The 7402-nt window shown below is 42.3% G+C and overlaps 4 non-coding genes across 4 annotated transcripts; all 4 read right to left on the bottom strand.

Annotated features, from left to right (window-relative positions):
- Positions 1-730: 730 nt before the first annotated feature.
- trnal-cag (transfer RNA leucine (anticodon CAG)) lies at positions 731-813 on the bottom strand. Its single transcript has one exon. It is a non-coding gene; the product is annotated as a tRNA-Leu (tRNA).
- A 1470-nt stretch (positions 814-2283) lies between these two features.
- trnal-aag (transfer RNA leucine (anticodon AAG)) lies at positions 2284-2366 on the bottom strand. The gene has a single exon. It is a non-coding gene; the product is annotated as a tRNA-Leu (tRNA).
- A 222-nt stretch (positions 2367-2588) lies between these two features.
- trnal-cag (transfer RNA leucine (anticodon CAG)) lies at positions 2589-2671 on the bottom strand. The gene has a single exon. It is a non-coding gene; the product is annotated as a tRNA-Leu (tRNA).
- Positions 2672-3394: 723 nt separating this feature from the next.
- Positions 3395-3477, bottom strand: trnal-aag (transfer RNA leucine (anticodon AAG)). The gene has a single exon. It is a non-coding gene; the product is annotated as a tRNA-Leu (tRNA).
- Between the last annotated feature and the right edge of the window lie 3925 nt (positions 3478-7402).

Below are 7402 nucleotides of genomic sequence, written 5' to 3' on the forward strand. Positions count from 1 at the left end.
CGTTCAAGTGGAGATAAATTTATTTGTGACACAAAACAACGCTCACTAGCCCATGCTTTTCTCTCGAGACAATAAAACACCTAATCTTGGTGTGAACACATTAGCACACAAATGGCCCTTTGTTATGATTTACGCTTTTCCAAAAGTACATGTCCCTTTGATTGTGCTTCCAAATATGATGACCAACTGTACATTTACAGACTGGGAGGAAATGTGGGAGTGTTTTGAACGTCGAGGTTCTTTAGTAAATTTACACAAGGGTACCATGTGCGCAGAAGTCTAATTACTTTCGCCAAAACACTTAAGTTCCTTCTCCTTGCAAATATGTTGGTAGAAACTGGACCAGAAACACAACAACTGTCAGAGGTGGGATTGGAACCCACCCCTCCAACCTGAACGCAGCGCATTGGAACACGCGGCCATCCTGACTGCCTGATATTACTACTATTTCTCTGCAAACTGTCACGGTTTTAAAGTGAATGTTGAAAAAGGGCTGATGGCCATCCTGACTGCCTGTGGCTAACCAGAATCATCATCAAAATGATGAATACTTAGAAGCGTGTGCGTTGAACAAAAAGGCTGATACAGCTTTGCGATGAAGTGCAAGGGAAGGTGCTCCAATGTGAGCAGAGGTCGAGAGACTCAGTGGTGTTCCAGCTTCTTTATTACGGACAAATTCTCTTACTCCTACTTCCAAACATGACAAGAGGAACTGGAAGAGAAATACAAATGTCAGAAGTGGGATTTGAACCCATGCCTCGAGAAGAGACTGCGACCTGAACACAGCGCCTTAGACCGCTCGGCCATCCTGACTGCCTAAATTTCTGCTATTTCTCTGCAAGCTGTCACGTTGAAAAAAGGCTGAACCAGCAAAAGATGAACATCCCGGGGAAGGTGATGCAGGGGTACCGTGTATGCAGAAGTACAGAGACTCACTGGCGTTCCAGCTACTTTCTTAAGTACATGTACTTTGCTCTTACTTCCAAATATGAGGACAGGAAATGATCGTAGAGGGAAAGTTATCGGTTTTAATAGGCGTTGACCTTAGCAAATATACATTTTCCCAAACAGTGCACCATGAATATTGGCAATGCAACACTTTTAATTTCCAATATTTTAGTATAGACTGCTAGACACTGAGAATGTTTGAATGAGGCTGATTAAATCTGAGATATGACTGCTTTCCTTTCACAACAGGGCAGTATCATCAGTAAACTGATGAATACATATATCATGTTGAACAAAGGCTTATTGAGGATTGCTAGAGTCAAATTCTGTTATTTTGCCCCCCGGCACCACTCATAGTGGTTGAAGAAGACGGTGATCAACATCGGCAATCCCACGCGAAAGATCCTACTTGGAGCAATTGTGCATTTCCAGAGTGGAAGGAAATACGAGTGTTTTGAACGTGAAGGTTGTTTAGTAAACTTACCTAAGGGTTTCATGTGCGCAGAAGTCTACTTACTTCCTCCAATACACTTCAGTTTGTGCTACTTGCAAATACAGTGACCCCTCGCTATAACGCGGTTCACCTTTCACGGTCTCGCTGCTTCACGGATTTGCATCGTGCATTGTGTTCTGCATTCTGATTGGCTAAACAGTCTCTCCGCTTCTTCTCTACCTGTTTGTCAATAACGTTGCGGTTTAATATGTACACGTACGTAAAACAGCTTGCCAAATTAAAAATAATCGATGGTGGCATGTCGGTTTATAAGAATCTTTTTGCCCAGAAGAAAAAAGAGCGACAACAACTACCGATAACTATGTTCTTCTCTCGAAAAACCACACCTGCACCGCCGGCTTTAGAAGAAAGAACCGCTGCAGAGCGGAGTCAGGATGCAGCGGCTCAGTCAGAAGAGCAGTGAAATACACGAGTCACTATTTGTCCTACTGTACTTTGTATTTGTTTTCATAATCATTTTTCATTTCCTCCCGTTCTAATCCAATGACTCGGGTCGCAGTGGGGCGGTGCCGATCTCAGCAATTTGAAGCCTTCAGTTCGTATTGATGATTAAAATTATTATTTTACAGTACAGTAGTTATTTGTAAAAAAAACATTTATACAGTACTTTTATTTGTTAAACAAATGCTTGGGCCTGTAAAAAGGTTTTGTTCTTTGGTTTCAATGTATTATGGAGTATTTCATTGTATAATAATTGTAAAAAAAATAAAGGTTACTACTTCACGGATTTCGCCTATCACGGTTTCTATTTGGAACGTAACCCCTGCGAAAAACGAGGGTTCACTGTACGTGAATAGAACCTTCACTAGAAAAAGAAGAGCTGTCAGAAGTGGGATTCGAACCCACGCCTCAAGTAGAGACTGCGACCTTAACGCAGCGCCTTGGACCGCTCGGCCATCCTGACTGTCTGTTGGGAATACCGGAATTATCATCAAAATGATGAATACTTACAAGCGTGTGCGTTGAACAAAAAGGCTGATACAGCTTTGCGATGAAGTGCAAGGGAAGGTGCTCTAATGTGAGCAGAGGTCGAGAGACTCAGTGGTGTTCCAGCTTCTTTATTACGTACAAATTCTCTTACTCCTACTTCCAAACATGACAAGAGGAACTGGAAGAGAAATACAACTGTCAGAAGTGGGATTTGAACCCACGCCTCCAGAAGAGACTGCAACCTGAACACAGCGCCTTAGACCGCTCGGCCATCCTGACTGCCTAAATTTCTGCTATTTCTCTGCAAGCTGTCACGTTGAAAAAAGGCTGACCCAGCAAAAGATGAACATCCCGGGGAAGGTGATGCAGGGGTACCGTGTATGCAGAAGTACAGAGACTCACTGGCGTTCCAGCTACTTTCTTAAGTACATGTACTTTGCTCTTACTTCCAAATATGAGGACAGGAAATGATTGTAGAGGGAAAGTCATCGGTTTTAATAGGCGTTGACCTTAGCAAATATACATTTTCCCAAACAGTGCACCATGAATATTGGCAATGCAACACTTTTAATTTCCAATATTTTAGTATAGACTGCTAGACACTGAGAATGTTTGAATGAGGCTGATTAAATCTGAGATATGACTGCTTTCCTTTCACAACAGGGCAGTATCATCAGTAAACTGATGAATACATATATCATGTTGAACAAAGGCTTATTGAGGATTGCTAGAGTCAAATTCTGTTATTTTGCCCCCCTGCACCACTCATAGTGGTTGAAGAAGACGGTGATCAACATCGGCAATCCCACGCGAAAGATCCTACTTGGAGCAATTGTGCATTTCCAGAGTGGAAGGAAATACGAGTGTTTTGAACGTGAAGGTTGTTTAGTAAACTTACCTAAGGGTTTCATGTGCGCAGAAGTCTACTTACCTCCTCCAATACACTTCAGTTTGTGCTACTTGCAAATACGTGAATAGAACCTTCACTAGAAAAAGAAGAGCTGTCAGAAGTGGGATTCGAACCCACGCCTCAAGTAGAGACTGCGACCTTAACGCAGCGCCTTGGACCGCTCGGCCATCCTGACTGTCTGTTGGGAATACCGGAATTATCATCAAAATGATGAATACTTACAAGCGTGTGCGTTGAACAAAAAGGCTGATACAGCTTTGCGATGAAGTGCAAGGGAAGGTGCTCTAATGTGAGCAGAGGTCGAGAGACTCAGTGGTGTTCCAGCTTCTTTATTACGGACAAATTCTTTTACTCCTACTTCCAAACATGACAAGAGGAACTGGAAGAGAAATACAACTGTCAGAAGTGGGATTTGAACCCACGCCTCGAGAAGAGACTGCGACCTGAACGCAGCGTTCTAACTGTGCGCAGAGATCTTCCTGAACAGAAGTCTGCAGGTGCTTTCAAGACTTTCTTCAGAGCAGCTGTGAACATGTCAAACAAACTGAATTTGGCCTGGACTGGATCTTGAACTGAAGCATGGTGTGTGCTGTATGTGTGTTTTTACTCATGTTGAAGAGACATTTTTCAACCAGCCACTTTCACCTTCCTCATTTTGGATCATTGTGTATTATGTCTACACTATTATAGTCATCTGCTTCCTATTTTTGCTTCCCCTCTGTATTATTTTCTTGCCTCACCTATTTTCATTCTGCTTTTCTTTCAACATATCTCCTCCGTTTATTTCATTTCTTTTCATGAGCTGAATTCTTTTTTTTCTAATGCTTTAAATTGTTGTCTAATTTTCTCATCTAATTTTTCTTCATCTTTACATCTCTCTCCCATGTCTTTCCTTTCTTCCCTTTCTTTGCTCTGATCAAGACATATTATAACATCTTATACCATAATTATGCAGATTACACAAAACTATACACAGAAGTATCACCTCATCAATAAGTGGATAAGCGTGCCAGAATTTCTTCAACTTAATGTTAAGTACGCAGAAAAAAAAAAGTTTTTGGCCCCAAATAGTAAAGATTATAAATCAATGTTTAACTTGAATCCTAAACACTAAAATCTACAAATAAAGTCACAAATCCTGAAGTAGTTGTAGCCCATATTTTATCTTGTCGCTCCTTTTGTTTCTTTTTCTTCCATGACAGGTAAATTCCCTTGACTTTCAGATCATTCCTCCATTTTTCCTTCCTCTCCTTCCTTTCTTTTGTTTCCTGTTCTTACCTCTCACTTGCCCTTTTTCCTTTTTTTATCCTCTCCTTCCACACGCCGTTTTCCTTTTTATTTCATTTCTCACATCTCACATTATTCCTCTATTTATTTCCTTCCCTGGCCTCTTGTCCCTCCCATCAACCATGTCATTCTTCTCTTCCAACCCTTCTTTTCTCCTCCCCTATTTCTCATTTTCTCCCATCTCTCCTCACCTTTCATTTCCTCTCACCCCCACCTCTCCTGTCAGTTCTCCTCATTTTCATTCCACTTTAATCACCCCCCACCCCACCACCCCACCTGCACCCTCCTGTGCAGTGTTGTGGCGAAGGACAATGATCTCATTCAGGCCCACCTTGGGAAAATGTTTGTGACACTCCAGAGCGTTGACGAGCACTCGTGTGATGCCACCGGGCGACCGGGGGACCCTCACAGGCCGGGGAGAAAATTGAGGTGGAGGGTGACGGTGGGGGTGGATGATGTGTGGGAAGTGAAGAGTGCGCTGTGAGTGAATAGTGGAAGAGAGGGATGGAATAAAAAGGGACAGAGAGGCTTCTTTCAATGTCACCCTGTAATCCAATACACTTCATCACTTCCTCTTTCTGTCATCCTGTCCCTCCGCCCCCCATGCGGTATTTCCTTTCCTCTCTCCCTTTCACATCTCTTTCCCCCTATCTCTTAATATTCCATCGTTCCCTCTCGCAGACAGGCATTGTTCTCCCAGGAACGACACTGTCACATCTATAAATGTGACAGCAGAGAGGTACGGGAGTGAAAAAGAGGTTGACTGAGTGAATTTAAATGTTGTGATTGTCACTGCGAGGGCTGCTGCCATTGAAGATTGAGTTATGGCTCAGAAGGAGGCAGCTCAGTAAACCCTGAAGAGTTAGATTTAGCCTGTTTGAAACCAGTGTGTGTCATTAAGTTTCTAATTGCAGTGAACGGTTGGTTTGTAAGCTGAAGCTGTCTGTCCAGTGTCACAAAAAAGAAGGATTAAACTCACCTGTGCAGAACACTAGAAATGACTATGAAGAAATGGTGACCGAGACTACAAAGCAACTTAAAGTTTCACTGCTCAATATTTGACTGGCCAAATCGGCTCTATGAATAATTTGAATATTAGCCTTCATACTGATAAAGCAGTGGTGAGCCAATAGAGATTTATCCTCTCATCTCTGCAAAGCTTTTTGGTATCTTATAGCTCATTGTTTTGGTTTTAAGAACTGCAGCTTTTCTCAGGTGTATCTTCAGATACAGTACTTGTTTCTTGTTGGTGCATGATTAATGCAGACCTCTTTTCACCCCCAGCGATGCCTGCAAGCGTCTGGTTTTGTGTCAGGATACTGTGACATTCTGGTGTCATTCCAAGTCTGAACAACTGTGCTGCTAATGAGGGATCTCAGCATGCGTTCTGATAAGGTCTGTATTGGAGGTGAAATGCTCTTAAGGCAAATCTGGATCCAATGGAGCTGCGGCACAAGCACGGGGCATGTCTAGCTGTGCTGAGTCCCAAGTGGTCTTGGTGGATATAGAAAGTGATGTGATACAGGAATAAACCTTTGCTTGGTGAACTAGATTCCTTCTTACCTTTTTAGTTACATGGTTTGGATTTTTGGTATTCCAACAATTTTTCAAACTGACCAGGATTTGAACCTCTTCTCTCATCTGGTTTCTCAAGTTTAAAAACAACATCATGTCATGCACAACAGGGCATCTGCCTGTCAGGGGGCATTTGAATGGTTTCATCAACAGACTCTGTTACATGCTTATTGTACTCATATAAGGGGAGACTGAGAGGAGGGTTTGCGCTGGTTGATTCTGACAGCCAGGGGAGTGATGCAGGAGAGCACTGGGCTCAATGCTCTGGAGTTTGGGCAGACAGTGCAAGATCTGTTGACTCTGTTACATGACCAGTAGAAGAAAGCAGATTCACCTGTATTTATTGTTGGCGATCAGGTATTAGCACTGCTGCCTACTGCCAATTTGTGCTTTCGAGCAACGTTCAACTGTCTGAAAAGTTCTAAAACAAGTGTCTGTGCACAATTAAATCATAACCAACCACCGAAAGGCAACTAAGCTTTACCACGAGTTTATTAGAACCCTACTATTGGAAGTGCAAAGGGTGTTTGTGGTTTCTGCCCCTCATACCGTGGCAGCCTTGTCCTGATTCTGCTATACTGTCTAAAGGACTGACTCACGGTGCAATTTACAGGTTTTGTTGGGTTATTTATTGAACCAAAGCAGGTAGATTTATCCAAAATCATCAAAGCTTTTGCCTGTTTGCTCAGCGATACTGCAACTCAGATGTACCTCATTGAGCATGCAGATGTTCAGCTTGTTAGGCAGAGGTTCTCAAAAAAAAAAAACAGGATGCTGAGGTGAGCTACGTGTCAGACCATGGCATTGATGAGCCCTTGTCATTAAATTGAACATCCGTTTGCCTTATGGTTCCCAAATCAGACAACACCCAAATAATTTGTACAGATTTCCAATGCAGTAGCAAAGTCAGATTCCTTTCCCTACTGTATGGAAGATATTGACCGGGTAGGCCATGCCAAGTATGTTAATAGTTTGACTTATGGAAAGGTTATTGGCATGACTCCTTGTCTAAGTTCGGGCATAAAATTTCTGTCTTTAAAGCGTAAAATGGGTTGTACTGCTATAGTTGTGCTTTTTGGGCTGTGTAATCTTTCAGAGGCTAATAATTTATAACAGCTTACACTTGGTGTGTTGCCAACATTTCCAATGACATGAAACTGAATAAATATCCAGCAATCAGGATGTTAAAATGGCTCTTTCAAATGGGGATAGCTTTTACCTGGATTTAATTACTTGAA

The sequence above is a fragment of the Brachyistius frenatus genome, unplaced genomic scaffold (genome assembly GCF_029030835.1).
Source record: "Brachyistius frenatus isolate BFR_SWC_R1_liver_20210118 unplaced genomic scaffold, ASM2903083v1 Contig_116, whole genome shotgun sequence".
NCBI lineage: Eukaryota > Metazoa > Chordata > Actinopteri > Embiotocidae > Brachyistius > Brachyistius frenatus.